General features: G+C 46.2%; 1 long non-coding RNA gene across 1 annotated transcript; it reads right to left on the bottom strand.

Annotated features, from left to right (window-relative positions):
- Nucleotides 1–4,095: 4,095 nt before the first annotated feature.
- LOC141276042 (uncharacterized) lies at nucleotides 4,096–15,321 on the bottom strand. Its single transcript, XR_012324907.1, has 2 exons — nucleotides 11,318–15,321; nucleotides 4,096–9,830 (listed from the first exon to the last, which is right to left on the bottom strand). It is a non-coding gene; the product is annotated as an uncharacterized lncRNA (long non-coding RNA).
- Nucleotides 15,322–15,783: the final 462 nt, after the last annotated feature.

Below are 15,783 nucleotides of genomic sequence, written 5' to 3'. Positions count from 1 at the left end.
ATTTTTCTGGCCAAGGCATTTTTCAAATAACTCTTCACAAACTATTTGGTGCAAATAACAGTTGATTTGTGGCTCTGCTGACCTTTGATTTGTTGGCAAGTCCCTGCCTGGGGCCCTGGGGAAATTTCCCTTTGCTTGTTTACCAAGAGTGGTTTAGGACCTGCAGTGCCAAGAAGGGTTCCCTAGCGCTTCCGCCCCGGGACCTGACCGCGTGGCCCCTGCCCTCAGGGCTCACACCCTGGTCGGAGCTCAGCCTCATATCTCATATGGAGAGGCAGTTGTCCTTTGGACTCGCTGGACCACGTCACTCATAGTCTCCGGCTTTTAACCCCTTTCCAGAAGCCCCCGAGGAGATTCCCAGCGTGCATCTCACCGGATGGCTGCCGCCTGCAGCCCCGCTTCGTCCCCCGTGTCTTCCACACCTGCTCTTTCCTCGCTGGGAGCTGAGCCACATGACTTTGTATTGGTTCTGATGGGTCAGCTCATTACAGAGTCTGGGAGCACAGCCAGGGCCTGTGGTGCCCATGGACTCCAGTGGCTTGGGCCTCCTTCTTGGGGGCTGTAGGTGAGGGCTGTGCTGGAGCCATTGCGGCTGGTGGACCAGACGTGGTGCTTTCCTATCAGGATGGAGCTGGAAGGAAACTCCCAGGGACTCCCTTCCTGGGAGGCTCGCTCAAGGCCCAGGGGAGCTTTCGGCCCCAGGACCCTTCCGGGCAGGGACCCATAGTTCTCTTCTTTGCGAAGGAGAAAGCATGGCTGTCTGCTGGAACCTCTGGGGACCTGGAGGCCATAAGGAGTGGACAGAAGCTTTGGGAAGGCGGGAGGGAGCTTCTTAGGGGTCCACCGTGTGGCTGCAGCAGTTTGCTTAAGTCACTGACCACTTTCATCACGGGGACGGACAGTCATGTGGAAAACTGCGCTGTTCTCACTGAAGGAGTGAGGAGAGCTGGGGTCGGAGGGCGCCTTGACGAGGGCTGGACAGCAGGTAGCAAAGACCAAATTGCTCCTGGTGCAGGGGCTGCCGTCCCCTGCGATTTAAGGGAGGCTCCAAACAGCTCCAGAGAACAGAACGGAAAACAAAACAAAACGAAACCCTGTTTAGGACAGCTGATTGTTGACAAAGGTGCAAAGGCAATTCAGTGGAGAAAGGATAGTTTTTTAAACAAATGGTGTTAGAGCAATTGAATGTCCGTGTACAAGCCAAATCAAAACAAAAACTCAAACTCAGATTGTTTTCTGAACTCGTGCCATATACAAAAATAAGTCAAAATGGGCCGCAGACCTTCGTGTAAAACCTAAGACTATAAAACTTCTAGTTTCATGTCTACAAAAACACATAGACAACTTTTTGACCTTTAAGACAAAGATTTCTCAGGTACAAAAGCATGATCCATAAAAGAAAATATTGGTAAATTGGACTGCTCTTCGAAAGATGCTATTAAGAGAATGAAAAGATAAGCCATAGACTGAGAGGAAACATTTGCAAAACATGTACCTGCTAAATAACTTGTGTCCAGACAATATAAAGAACTCTTGAAACTCAATAATAAAACAAACAGACCAATAAAGATACTGAATAAGACACGTCACCAAAGAAGATGTATAGATGGCTAATAAGCACATGAAAATATGCTCAACATAGTTAGTCGTTAGGAAAATGCAAATTAAAACCACAATGGGATACCGCTACACACCTATTAGAATGACTAAAATAAAAAAGATAGACCATGTCGAGTGTTGGCAAGGAAGTGGAGGAACTGGAACTGCATCACTGTTGGTGGAATGTACCATCAATAAAATGGTACAACCACTTTGGAAAACAGTTTGGCAGTTTTTAAAAAAGGTAAACACTCACCTGCTATGTGATCCAGCCGCTTCACTCCTAGGTATTGACCCCAGAGACATGAAAGTGTATATCCATGTGAAGACTTCCACATACATTTTTATACCAGCTTTTATTTGTCATAGACAAACACTGGAAACAACCTGAATGCCCATCACCAGGTGACTGGATAAACAATTTGTAGCATAACCGTGTGATGGAATGCCACTAAGCAGGGGAAAGGAATGAACTCCTGGTATGTGCAACATGAATGGATCTCAAATGAGGCTGTGACAGAAGCCCATCTCACACGAGCACATAATGTATGATAGCATTTATGTAGAACGCTAGAAAATGTAATCTGATTTCTAGTGCCAGAAAGCAGATGCAACTTTACCTGGAGATAAGGGAGTGGGGAGGAGGAGGAGGAAGGGGTTACCCAGGGGCACGAGGAAACCTGGGGGCCGTGGATACATCATCCTGATTGCAGTGGTGGTTTCGTGGGTGTACACAGATGTCAACATTCATCAACTGTACACTTTAAATATGTGCGGTTTGTAGTATGTTAATTATATTTTAGTAAAACTCTTTAGAAGAAAAACAAAAACTGCACAGAAACGTGTTCCCAAAAGAACTAATTCTGGAGGGTCTGATGCGGACCGGCTCTCACTGTGAGTCTTGTGAGCTGGGTCCCAGCCTCACCCCGTCGCCTCTCTGTCCCGCACAGAGTCCAGCAGGAGGGGCCCCTGCCCTGTGTGTCCCCACTGAATGAGGTAGGTCCATCTAAGGCTCAGGGGCACGTGGGGGCTGGTCTGTGGAGAGACTGCAGGGCTGCCGGGCCTTCCGTGGAGCACAGGGCCCTGTCCTGGCTGTTCCCAGGGCCCACTCCTCCAGGTAGGTCCCCTTGTGGCTGGGCTGCTGGACCGCCCTCCTGACCCCCGTCCAGTCCCTGCTCTGCTGTCCAGGGCCTTTTTCTCTGGCCCTTCGTGGACACCTTGGGTGGAGGGGGGGAAGTTCCTGAAGGTGGCAGCCCTTCTCATTTCAGGCCTGGCACTGAAATGCCCTGGAGATTTGGTGGAAAGACAAGGAACGTGGGGCACAGGCAGCTTCTTAAATAAGTGCTCCAGGAACAGCTGGAAAATGGGAGGAGCAGGGAAGGGAGAAAGTGACAGCAGCAAAGGAGAAGGCACGAGAAAATACCAGCTTCCCATTTCTGTCCGTTCACCAGAGCACCAGTACTAGTGTTTACTTGGCATTTCTCCTTACTTGATTTTACACCTACCCATTTGTTTTTTTTAACATTTTTATTGGAGTATAATTGCTTTACAATGCTGTGTTAGTTTCTGCTGTATAACAAAGTGAATCAGCTATATGTACACATATAGCCCCATATCCCCTCCCTCTGCGTCCCACCCTCCCTATCCCACCCCTCTAGGTGGTCACAAAGCACCGAACTGATCTCCCTGTGCTATGCAGCTGCTTCCCACTAGCTATCTATTTTACATTTGCCTACCCATTCTTTTAATCTCTTATTTTTTATTCTCATACTTTTTCTTTTTCATGGAAAGGCATTTTATTTTAAATATAGCAGTGTGGATATGTCAATCCAGACCTCCCAATCTATACTATACCCTCTCCACCCCCTGCCGCTTCCCTCCTGGTAACTGCAAGTTCATTCTCTAAGTCTGAGTCTGTTTCTGTTTTGTAAATAAGTTCATTTGTATTGGTTTTTTCTTTTCTCTTTTTTTTTTAGATTCTGAATATAAGAGATATCATATGATATTTGTCTTTCCCTGTCTGACTTCCTTCACTTAGTATGATAATCTCCAGGTCCATCCATGTCGCTGCAAGTGGCATTACTTCATTCTTTCTATGGCTAACATTCCATTGTATATCTGTGCCACATCTTCTTTATCCATTTCTCTGTCAATGGACATTTATGTTGCTTCCATGTCTTGGCTATTGCAAATAGAGCTGCAACGAACATTGGCGTGCATGTCTCCTTTCGAACAATGTTTTTCTCTGGATATATGCCAAGAGTGGAATTGCTGGATCATAGGTTAGCTCATTTTTTGGTTTTTTAAGGAACTTCCATACTGTTCTTCACAGTGGTTGTACCAATTTACATTCCCACCAACAGTGGAGGAGGGTTCCAGTTTCTCCACACCCTCTCTAGCATTTACTGTTTGTGGATTTTTTGAGGATGGCCATTCTGACTGGTGTGCGGTGATATCTCATTGCAGCTTTGATTTGCATTTCTCTAATAATTAGTGATGTTGAGCATCTTTTCATGTGCCTCTTGGCCATCTGTATGTCTTCTTTGGAGAAATGTTTGTTTAGGTCTTCTGCCCATTTTTTTGATTTTTTTTTTTTTTTGATATTGAGCTGCATGAACTGTCTGTAAATTTTGGAGATTAATCCCTTGTCAGTCGCGTCGTTTGCAAATATTTTCTCCCATTCTGTGGGTTGTCTTTTCGTTGTGTTTACAGTTTCCTTTGCTGTGCAAAAGCTTTTGAGTTTAATTCGGTCCCAGTGGTTTATTTTTGTTTGTTTGTTTGTTTATTTATTTTTGGCTGCGTTGGGTCTTCATTGCTGCGCAGGCTTTCTCTAGTTGTGGTGAGCAGGGGCTACTCTTTGTTGCGGTGCGCGGGCTTCTCATCGCGGTGGCTTCTCTTGTTGTAGAGCATGAACTCTAGGCTCCCGGACTTCAGTAGTTGTGGCACATGGGTTCAGTAGTTGTGGCTCGCGGGTTCTAGAGCACAGGCTCAGTAGTTGTGGTGCACGGGCTCAGTTGCTCTGCGGCATGTGGGATCTTCCCGGACCAGGGCTTGAACCCATGTCCCCTGCATTGGCAGGCGGACTCTTAACCACTGAGCCAGCAGGGAAGCCCCATTATTTTTGTTTTTATTTTCATTACTCTGGGAGACGGATTGAAAAAGATATTGCTGCGATTTATGTCAAAGAGTGTTCTGCCTATGTTTTCCTGTAAGAGTTTTATAGTATCCGGTCTTACATTTAGGTCTTTAATCCATTTGGAGTTTATTTTTGTGTCTGTACATGTACCCATTTTTATCTAGCATTTTCCAAGCAGCAGTATCTGTGAGGTCCTGGGTTGATATGTTAGCTACATTTTTTCCAGTACACATGAAAGAGTTATGTAACTAAAGATATTTCTATAGAGATGGAAAGTAGATTAGTGGTTGCCTAGGGCTGGGGAACGGGTGCTGTTGGGAGAAGTAAGGGGATAATAACTAAGGGTATGGGCTTTCTTTTTAGGATGATGAGAATGTTCTAAATTAGATCATGGTGTTGGTTGTACAGCTCTGTGAATGTACTAAAAAGCTTGAGTTGTATACTTTAAATGGGTGAATTGTATGGCCTGTGTATTATACCTCATTAAAGCTGTTACAAAGTGAAAAGAAAAGGAAAAGAAAGAAAGCTGGTCTGAGTAACATCCCGAATCTTCCTGCATCTCTCAGTGGGGGAGGGACCACATAGAAATATTTGGCTATAAGAGATCCTGGGTCCCTTCTGCTTCTAACATCTCAGGGCTCCTGTTAAAGTTGCATCTGCAAGGAACCGACTGCCCCATGCTTCCCAGATAAGCAAGTGGCGGCAGCCTGTCTGGGAGCTGAGACAGGCACAGCCCAGTCCCATCTGGGAGTGGGCGCTCCGCTGGCAAGAACCTGAGCCTGGCTGTGGGCTGTGGGCAGGGCTTTGCCCCATCACAGTATCAAGGGCTTCACATCAAGCAGTGACTTGAAGCAGCCACAAAACATCCATCACTATTGCACCACCAAGAAAACATCTGGGGTCCAAAATTGCAGCTGACCCCACTGTGAGTCGCTTGACCATGAGACCATTGGACACTTCTATGGGTCCAGGGTTGACAAGGTACCTAAACCAAAGGAGACAAAGAACCTGGAGCCACTTGAAACCCCTCAGGCAAGGCAGGGCTCCTTGGGTGATAGTCATCCAGGTTGCCCAGGACTGCTCCAGTTTTAGCACTGAAAGCCCCACATCCCCAGGAAACACCTCAGTCCTGGGCAAACCAGACAGCTGGTCACCCCAGCTCCTCACAAATCCATGACCCCTGAGGCAAACTTCCAGGTAAAAAGACTCCAGAAATGCTACAAGAATTGGCTTTCACCCTCCTCTGCTCCAATATCCACAATGACTGGAATGTGTCCTGGAGAAGGGAAAGAGGAGGGTTGTTTTGTTTTGTTTTGTTTTGTTTTTGCGGTATGCAGGCCTCTCACTGTTGTGGCCTCTCCTTTCACGGAGCACAGGCTCCGGACGCGCAGGCTCAGCGGCCATGGCTCACGGGCCCAGCCGCTCCGCGGCATGTGGGATGTTCCCGGACCGGGGCACGAACCCGTGTCCCCCGCATCGGCAGGCGGACTCTCAACCACTGCGCCACCAGGGAAGCCCAAGAGGAGGGTTTTGATACAAGCCCGGCAACCCATTTTCCAGGAACAGAAAACAACAAGAAGCTGGGCTGTAGGGAATCAGGCCCTTGGCCAGGGCACCTGTGGGGCGGTGGGCACTTGCCTCTCTCAGCTCCTACCCTCATCCTCCAGGGGATTAACTCTTACTGACTGTGATGGTTAATTTATGTATCAACTTGACTGGGCCACAGGGTGCCCAGATGTTTGGTCAGATAGTATTCTGGGTAGGTCTGTGAGGATGCTTCTGGATGAGAGTAATATTTGAATTGGAGGCTGAGTAAAGCAGATTGCCCTCCCCAGTAAGGGTGGGTTTCATCTAATCAGGCGAAGGCCCAGAAAGAATGAAAAGGCTGACCCTCCCCCTAGTTCTTCCTGCTGGACGGCCTTCTGACTGAAACATTGGCTCTTCCTGGGTTTCAAGCTTACTGGCCTCTGGACAGGAACTACTCCCCTCAGGCCTGTGGACTCAGACTGGGACTAACTCATCAGCTCTTTTGTGTCTCCAGCTTGCCCACTCACCCTACAGATCTTGGGGCTTGTCCACCTCCATAATCGTGGGAGCTGATTCTGTGTAATAAATCTCTCTCTCTTTCTCTCCCTTTCTCTCCCTCCTACTGGTCCTATTTCTCTGGAGAACCTTTATTATACTGATGAATTTAGCTCTCTCCCTGCACTAATTACTTAATGACCTTCAAATGAAGATGTTGATTTTTAGTAACTTTGAAAGGCTCAGGCTGGTGATGATTTCAATGTCAAAGCAAATAAGCCGTCAGTGTTGTTTGTGGCCTGTTACTGTGCAGACTTAGAGGATTTATAAGTGGCTGTGGAAGGAGAAAGGCTGGTGCATCCGAGTGTATTGTCTGGGGGAACACACCCGTCACTGGTCCTCCATGTAGTGCTAGAAATACTAGTGTTATTGAGTTACTTCTATTCTTGGTCACATGTACATTCTCAGACATTTCAAGACATCCAGTGTCTGTGGGGAGTTGGTACCATGAGCTCCAAGGTCTTGTCTGGCCCTGACACTCCATGATTTTTGAAAACTACTTCCCATTTATGTAGCACCACTAACCAGCTTGCTTTGAAATGGATAAAAGTACATGTCCCTACCCCACGCAGTCTTTCCTACCCAACTACAGAAACATTTCTTCCCCTCAGAGCTCACTTCACATGTGGGTTTGAGACATTATTTTCAAAGGGCTCCAGACGCTGCCTTGGTGTTGTCAAGGATGCCAGTAGAAAGCTTCTTCAGGACTTACGACTTGGCTCAGCTCTTGGAAGGAGAGGAAAAGCACAATCGAAATTCTCCGAATTAGTTTATGTTCATCTGCTCCGGCTGAGAAGGGAGCTGACCAACTGTAATCCACTCCAATCCGGAATCCTTTGTTCTGTTTTACTTAGCTGCCGAAAGAACAGGCCTCCAAATACAGCTGGTAGCGTTGGCCTGTGGCTACCCAGTCCTTCAGACCCAAGAGCGCAGGTAAGTACCTTCTCTGACCATTAGGTGTCCCTGTTGCACACAACTTGTATTGACCTGGACTCCAGGCGCTTGACAGTGCTCCAGCTTTAACCATCTAGCAGTGCCCGGCCTGAGGTCAGTAACCAGTAAACAGTGGACAGTGTTTACAGAATATAGGTAAAGCTCACTACACTTGCGCACTGGCAGTTACAGCTCCTTGTTAGTGGAAGATGTAAGAGCTGTGGGTATCACGAACATCAGGAAAGGCAAATAAAATATATTTTTACATTGTAATTTTAAATTCATATTAAACTAGTTTGAATATACAGAAAATTGCAGAGACTATTATGAGAAACACTTGAATTGAACTGTAACATCTTGCCATGTTTGTTTCAGTGTTTGTTTTAAAGAAATGAAACATTGTTGGGGCTTCCCTGGTGGCGCAGTGGTTGAGAGTCCGCCTGCCGATGCAGGGGACATGGGTTCGTGCCCCAGTCTGGGAGGATCCCACATGCCGCGGAGCGGCTGGGCCCGTGAACCATGGCCGCTGAGCCTGCGCGTCCGGAGCCTTGTGCTCCGCAACGGGAGAGGCCACAGCAGTGAGAGGCCCACGTACCGCAAAAAAAAAAAAAAAAAAAAAAAAAAGAAATGGAACATTGCTGATACAGTTGAAGCTCCATTGCTGGCTCTCCAGAGACAATACTATCTTGAATTTGGTGTTTTTCATTCCTGTGTATTTCTATGCCACCACTGTATTTATATGTACTCATAAAGATTGCATAGTATCGTTCTGGGTGTTTTCAATTTTTAGGTAAATGTTACCATTCGCACTATGTGTATTGTTTTGCAAGTTGCTTTTACTACCTCAGCCATTATTTTTCATTTTGGAGGTTTATTCATGTTGATATAAGTAGCTCTGGCTTTTTTACTTGGATCATTTTATTGTATTCAAGTGAATCTCTACAGCAATCCATTTGTAAAATTATTGGCTGTTTTCAATTTTTTACTCATTGCAGATAAGGCTGCAATGACAATTTTAAAACAACTTTATTCGAGTGTAACTTGCATACCATATAGTTTATCCACTTTAAGTATACAATTTAATGACCGCTAGTAAATTTACCAAGTTGTGCAACTATTTCCACAATCCAGGTTTCAAACATTTCACTATCATCCCAATAAGGCCCCATGCCCATTTACCATTAATTTCCAGTCCCAGGCCAGCCAGGCAACTACTAACTACTTTCTGTGCAATGATTATTCTTACACAGGTCTCTTTGTGCTCACGTGCAAGACAGCTTCTCCCTCGAAGAGTGGAATTGCAAAGGCCGTGGGCACGTGTATTTCAATTCTCAACTTTTGCTTTATCGTGCCTTGTGTGGTTGAATCAATTTACACTCTTACCAGTGGTGTGTAGACTTTTTTTTTTAAATGAAACCATGTGTGTTTTTTTTTAATTAATTAATTACTTTTTGGCTGCATTGGGTCTTCGTTGCTGCACGCAAGCTTTCTCTAGTTGCGGTGAGCGGGGGCTACTCTTCATTGCAGTGCATGGGCTTCTCATTGCGGTGGCATCTCTTGTTGCAGAGCACGGGATCTAGGTGCACAGGCTTCAGTAGTTGCAGCGCGTGGGCTCAGTAGTTGTGGCTTGTGGGCTCTAGAGTGCAGGCTCAGTAGTTGTGGTGCATGGGCTCAGTTGCTCCGCGGCATGTGGGATCTTCCTGGACCAGGGCTCGAACCCATGTCCCCTGAATTGGCAGGCAGAGTTTTAACCACTGCATCACCAGGAAAGCCCTAGACTTCTTCTTTGGCCATATTATTTTCTTTAATTTTGTTCCTTTCTTTGCCAATCTGACTTGTGTAGTTATTTTGTTGTTTTAATTTGCATTTTCCTAACTTCTATCTTTCGGTGTTTATTGGCTTTTTGCATTTCCTCTTCTGTAAATTGCCTATTCATATTCTTTGCTCATCTTCTAAAGTACTGTCTTGTCCTATTGATGTGTAGCAGTCTCTTATATATACTGGATAATTATTCTTTTTCAGTTACATGCTTTGGAAATATCTTCTCCCAATCTGTGGCTTATTTCAACTCTAGGGACTTCTGTCGGACAAAAGTTGTAAATTTTTATGTAGTCAAATTTATCAACATTTCCACATCTTATAAGAAATATTTCCCTACCCCGAGGTCACCAAAATATCTTTCTACATTTTCTTCTAAAATTTAAAAAAATTTACATTTCACTTTAGGTCTTTAATCCACCTATAATTGGTTTTTGTATGTGGTGAGGAATTTTTTCCTCCATGTGGATGTCCTTTTCCTCTATCAAACCACATTCCATGTCAAGTTTCTGTTTCTGGGCTCTCTGTTCTGTTTGTCTGCGCCTGTGCCCGTACTCACTATCTCCATCATTACAGCTTTAGAGCAAGTCTTGACATTTGGAATGTTATTAAGCTCTACAAGGGCAGGGATCAGTGACCTTTTTGTTAACTATTATATTCCCAGCATCTAAAGCTATAGCACATAGTAGGTGTTCAATAAGTATTTGTTGAATGAATGAATGAATAAATGGTAGGGCAAGTCTCTTTTCTCATTTTTTCTTTTTTCTTCAGGACTGTCTTAGCTATCTCTGGTCCTTAATTGTTCTGGATAAATGTTCAGATCAGGTTGTCAAGTCCCACAAAAATCCTTACTGGAAATTTTATTAGAATTGCTTTGAATTTATAGATTTATAGATCAGTTCGTGGAGAATTGACATCTTTATAATACTGAGTCTTTCCATTTAGGAACATGGCATATATCTAGATGTATTTAGGTTGTCCTTTATTTCCTTTAGTAATAATTTGCAATTTTCTCTGCAAAGGTGTGGGTGCCTATGTTATTGAAATTATTCCTGGACACCTTGTAGTCTTTATTATTATTATAAATGAATTCTTTTTTCTTTCCATTTTCCCATAGTCTCTTCTTGGTGTATTTATGTTTGTATGAATAAATCTTGAATTCCCCGAATACTTTGTTTGCATCTACTGAGATGATTCAGTTTTCCCCTTTCATCTGTTAATGTGCATTTCTTTGATAATTTATTGATGTTGAGCCGTCTTTGCATATGGGAAAAGCCCGTTAATTTTCTCCATTAGGGTGGACCAGTAGAAGTTTCTGTGGTGATGGAAATGTTCTGCTCTAAGAGAGTAGTTACCGCCCATGTGTGGCTATTGGGCATTTGAAATGTGGCTAGTGTGACTGAGGAAGTGAACTTTAAATTTTACTTAATTTGCTTAATTTAATTATAAATTTAAATCGCCACACGTGGCTCATGGCTGCTGTCCTGCACAGAGTCCAGCTGCGTGCCCGGTGCTGGCCAACCTGTGATGCTGCTCGGGGTTTATCTCCTGTGTTCTATTCCCTTGAATGGGCTCTTTGGGAAATACGATAAAGACTATTGCTTTTCCTGGGGAAATATAAAAAGGCAGCTGAACCCAAACCATGATGCAGTGAAAAGTCACATGACAGCCAGAGCAGCCACCACCGCAGGTTCTTCTGTTTCGTGTTCCTTCTCACAAGCAGGGGGATTGTGCCCCACCCCACTTTACCAGACAATGCAGACATCCACACGTTGAGGGCAACTCCTTAACACCAGCTCTTCTTGGGAAAATAATGCGTATGTGTATTCCACTGTTAAGGAGATACATATTCATTAGAGAAGACACAGGAGATACAGAAAAATGACGAGGAAAAAAAAATCAAATCAACCACGTAACATTTTGGTGTATTTCCTTCTCATATGCTTTTAATATATAAGTTTCTGTTGCTGTTGTTTGTTTGCAGATGTACAGTTGAGATCATTCTCCAGATATAATTTAAAATCCTGGTTCTTTCCTATAATATTGTAACATGAGCATTTCTTCCTCTTATTATAAACTTTGTAAACATCATCTGTTAGAACTACATATTTTTTGCCGTGGAGAGGCTATAATTTACTTAATTTATTGCACATTATTTATTCCTCTCTTTTGCTATTATGCATATAAATATGTTTGGCATGAAGCCCTTTCACCGTTCCAGAATTTACACCAAGTAGAATTACTAGGCACGAGCAAAGTAACACATGGTTTAAGGTCTCTGACGCCTATTGCCCAACTGCTTTCCAAGAAGGCGTGCAGATCTACCCCGTCATCAGTAATGCAGGGGACCCTGCACTTCATTACCACCACCACCACCCCCTTCTCCTGCTCTGCCTGACCGTGATGGGCAGGCGTACTGGTCAGACTGTCCTTTTCTCACTCGACAGCCCTTCTGTTGGCAATCTTACTCCGGGCTTGATCGTCACTGACACGTAGCTGCCTTTCCAGCCTAGAACACACCTTGGGCTTCAACCGCCCCCTGACGGCTCTATTTGGAAGACTCACTGGTGCCTGGGACTCAGCACGCTCACATCTGATATCATGACTCTCCCCCCAAATCCCCTTTATCTGTGTTCCCTGCTCAGCCATCTGCTCTCCCTGCACACTCGCCTCTTTCCGTGCTCTCCACTGTCTACCTGGCTGCCCCTGCCAGAGACTGGGGGACATCCTTGACCAACTTCCTTCTCCACTTTATACTATCACGTAGCCAGTCCATTCTGCTTCCTACCTGCCCTCTCTTCATCTCCACTGTGATTGTTCCTGTGAATTCTCTCCTGGATTACTTGAATCATTCCCCCCCGCCCCAACTTTCCTAATAAAGAATTTTCAACATATAAAATGTTATGTTGGGACTTCCCTGGTGGCGCAGTGGTTGAGAATCCGCCTGCCAATGCAGGGGAACACGGGCTTAAGACCTGGTCCGGCAAGATCCCACGTGCTGCGGAGCTACTGAGCCCGCACTCTACAACTACTGAAGCATGGGCCTAGAGCCCATGCTCTGCAACAACAGAAGCCCACGCTGGCTGCAACTAGAGAAAGCTGGCGTGCAGCAACGAAGACCCAACGCAGCCAAAAATAAATGAATAATAAAACAAAAAAAGTTATGTTATACAACTATGCAACCTACTACTCAGACTTAATAAATGCTAACATTAGCCATTAAATGCATCACATTTTTAAAAGAATGAGAATACGAGATATAGTTGAAACTCTCTTTATGACTCTAAATCCTGTCACCCGTCTTCTCTCCCCAGGGGTAACCAGTGTTCTACAGCTGGTGGCCTCCCTTCTATTTTTATACTTCCAACACACATATAAGTCTGCAAATACAGGGTATGATGCATTTAAAGTGTTATATAAGTGATACCAAATGCCACATAATCCTGCCTGCAGCTTGGTTTTTTCACTTAACATTATATTTTGAGATGTAGCTCTGTTAGCATGTGTGGCTGGAGTTCATTCTAATTGCTGTATAGATTCCACGGTATGAACTTACACATCTGTTCCCGTATTGGTGGACATTAAGTTACCGCCCCCCGCCCTTTTTGCATTACAAACCATGTTTTAATCAATGTTCTTACACTCACCTTCTCTCACATGCAGATGGTGTCCACAGGACACCTCCCTACAAGTAGAATTGCTAACAGAACACATCTGCAACCTCATTAGATTCTGCTAAATTGTCCTCTTGCAAGGTTTGAGGGCTTGTTTTCCCACATTCTCACCAAAAATGTACTGACAGCTTTTCCACTGCTGCTGACTTGATGGGTGTGAATCACACTGTACTGCGGTTTTGATTTGCACTTTCCTGTTTACAAGGGAGGCTTAGTGTCACTCCCCTTGTGCATTTCCTCATCTGTGAGTTGCCTGCTCATGACCTTTGCCCCCACAGAAGCCTCCTGCCCTCTCCAGTCTATTCTCTGCTCTTGCTGCCGGAGCGAAAGCTTCTAGAAAAGGCAGCCCTGACCAGGCATCCACTCTGTTCAACAACCCTCTGCTTCTCAAAGCCGAAGACTCATAAGGTGGCCTCAGACCTGCACCACCCCCTGTGGCCTCCGTTCCGGCCATGCCCTTTCATCTCTCTAGACACCAGCTGCCTGGACTTTTCTTAGTCCCTCAGATGTGCCAGGCTCTTTCCTGCCTCAGGGCATCTGAGGCACAGTTTTCTCCACTCGTGGCCGACCTCCTCTCCCAACTCCTGAAACTCTCCAAGCCCAGAAGAATGTAGGGCTTCAGGGTCCCTTCAGGGAAGCGCCGTGAGCCTGATCAACGTGCTCCCAGCAGCCTCTTGGGTCCTGGGAGCCCAGTGGTCTCGTTGTCGTGAAGACAAGATGCTGGGTGCACAGGTGCTAGACCTTTCCACTCTCCCTTCCCTCATGCACCTCCTGCCACGTCTGCCCCATCTCCTCAAGCCCCTGTTGGATAAAAACGGGCAAGACTTGGGAGGATAAGAGACAGTTTCTATATATATCAAGGCTGTAAGCTGTCATGAGATTTAAAAATGCATATAGGGAATTCCCTGGCGGTCCAGTGATTAGGACTCTGCACTTTTCACTGCCGAGGGCCCGGGTTTGATCCCTGGCTGGGGAACTAAGATCCCACAAGCCATGAGGCGCAGCTAAAAACAAAAAAAAAGAAAAGAAAAAGAAAAATGCACACAACGACGAACGCTTGCACCAGAGCTGTCTGAGGCCCCCACTACTGTGTGTGGTTAAACATCTCCGGACTCCCTTCCTTCCGCCTAACGAAGGCCTTTCTCAGAGTGTAATTAAGTCTCATGTGCGCTTGAGCCTTCATAAGAGAAAAAACCCAAAGCGTGGTACTGCATTATTAATACTGGACCAAGAGAGCCTGAAAAGTGTGGCTTTGCTGACCTGCTCAGGTTCCCCCCCCCGACCGGGTTTACTGAGATACTATAACATTGTGTAAGTTTAAGGTGCACGAGGTGATGATTCGATCTGAGTGTATTTCGAAGTGAGCATCACAATAGGGTTAATTAACACCCCATCATCTCACCTGTTTACTGTGTGTGTGTGTGTGTGTGTGTGTGTGTGTGTGTGTGTGTGGTGAGAACATTTAGGATCTTCTCCTTTGGCACCTTTCAGGTGTATAACACAGTATTGTAAGCTTCGGTCACCATGCTGTGCATAGAGCCCCAGAACGTATCCGTCTTATTAGCTGGAAGTTTGTGCCCTTCGACCGACATCTCCCCATTTCCCACCTGGGCGGCTGGGCAACCACATTCTACCCTGTTTCTGAGTTCGGCTTTTTCAGATTCCACCCATTAAGTGGGATCGTCTGGCACTTGTCTTTCTCTGACTTACCGCAGTCGGCCGGCTCCTTTGGGAATGGCCTTGCTCCCCGCTGGCAGGAAGGAGGTCCCATCCGGGAGCCGTGGGAACTTCCCTGGGAGTTGTCATCCTGGGCGCTTACGGTGGGGGGAGGGGCTTTTGCTGTGACAGCCGCGGGGACGCAGCCCTCCGCGCTCTCTCTGCGGGCTGACGGCTGGGCTGACGGACCGACCCAGCTTTTCTCTCTGGATCCCCCTCTGCGTCTGTGCTGAGGCCACTTTTCCCACGAGCTGCCCCAGCGAATGACACAGGGCGGGGCACAGGGCAGGAGCGCTCGCTCAGACCCCTTGCTGAGGGATCTGAGCTCCTTGGTGGACAAATTCCTTCAAGCACCCCCTTGGCCTGGTGCAGCTGCCGTAGAGCCACCTGCAGCCTGAGCTCTCCACCTTCCCCACCCCAACCTCCTTCCTACTCCCTCTCTCTCTCTCTCTCTCTCTCTCTCTCTCTCACACACACACACACACACACACACACACACAGGGTGAGGTCTGCATCGCTCCTTTCTCCTCTACCCTGGTGTTTCCCCCAGCACAGCTCACACATCTAACCCATCTTGGTATCCACTTCAGTGGGAAGCTGAAGCAACACAAGTGGTGACGGGAGGGGTCCCAGGAAACGAGATGGGGCTGAGGACGGGCTGGCTCACTGCCCAGGGCGAGGAGGGCACCGTGCTGAGTGGTATGTGGGCCCCTGACACTCCGTGGCAGCTCCGTCACTAAAGATTTCATCAGTGGTGGTCCAAGAAAAAGGTCCCGGTGGTGGAAATTATCCTTCCAACGTGAAGATGGGAAAACAATGTCTACA

This window comes from Tursiops truncatus, chromosome 12 (assembly GCF_011762595.2).
Source record: "Tursiops truncatus isolate mTurTru1 chromosome 12, mTurTru1.mat.Y, whole genome shotgun sequence".
Classification (NCBI taxonomy): domain Eukaryota; kingdom Metazoa; phylum Chordata; class Mammalia; order Artiodactyla; family Delphinidae; genus Tursiops; species Tursiops truncatus.
Note: the sequence above shows the minus strand (reverse complement) of the source record. Positions and strands in the feature narration are given on the sequence as shown.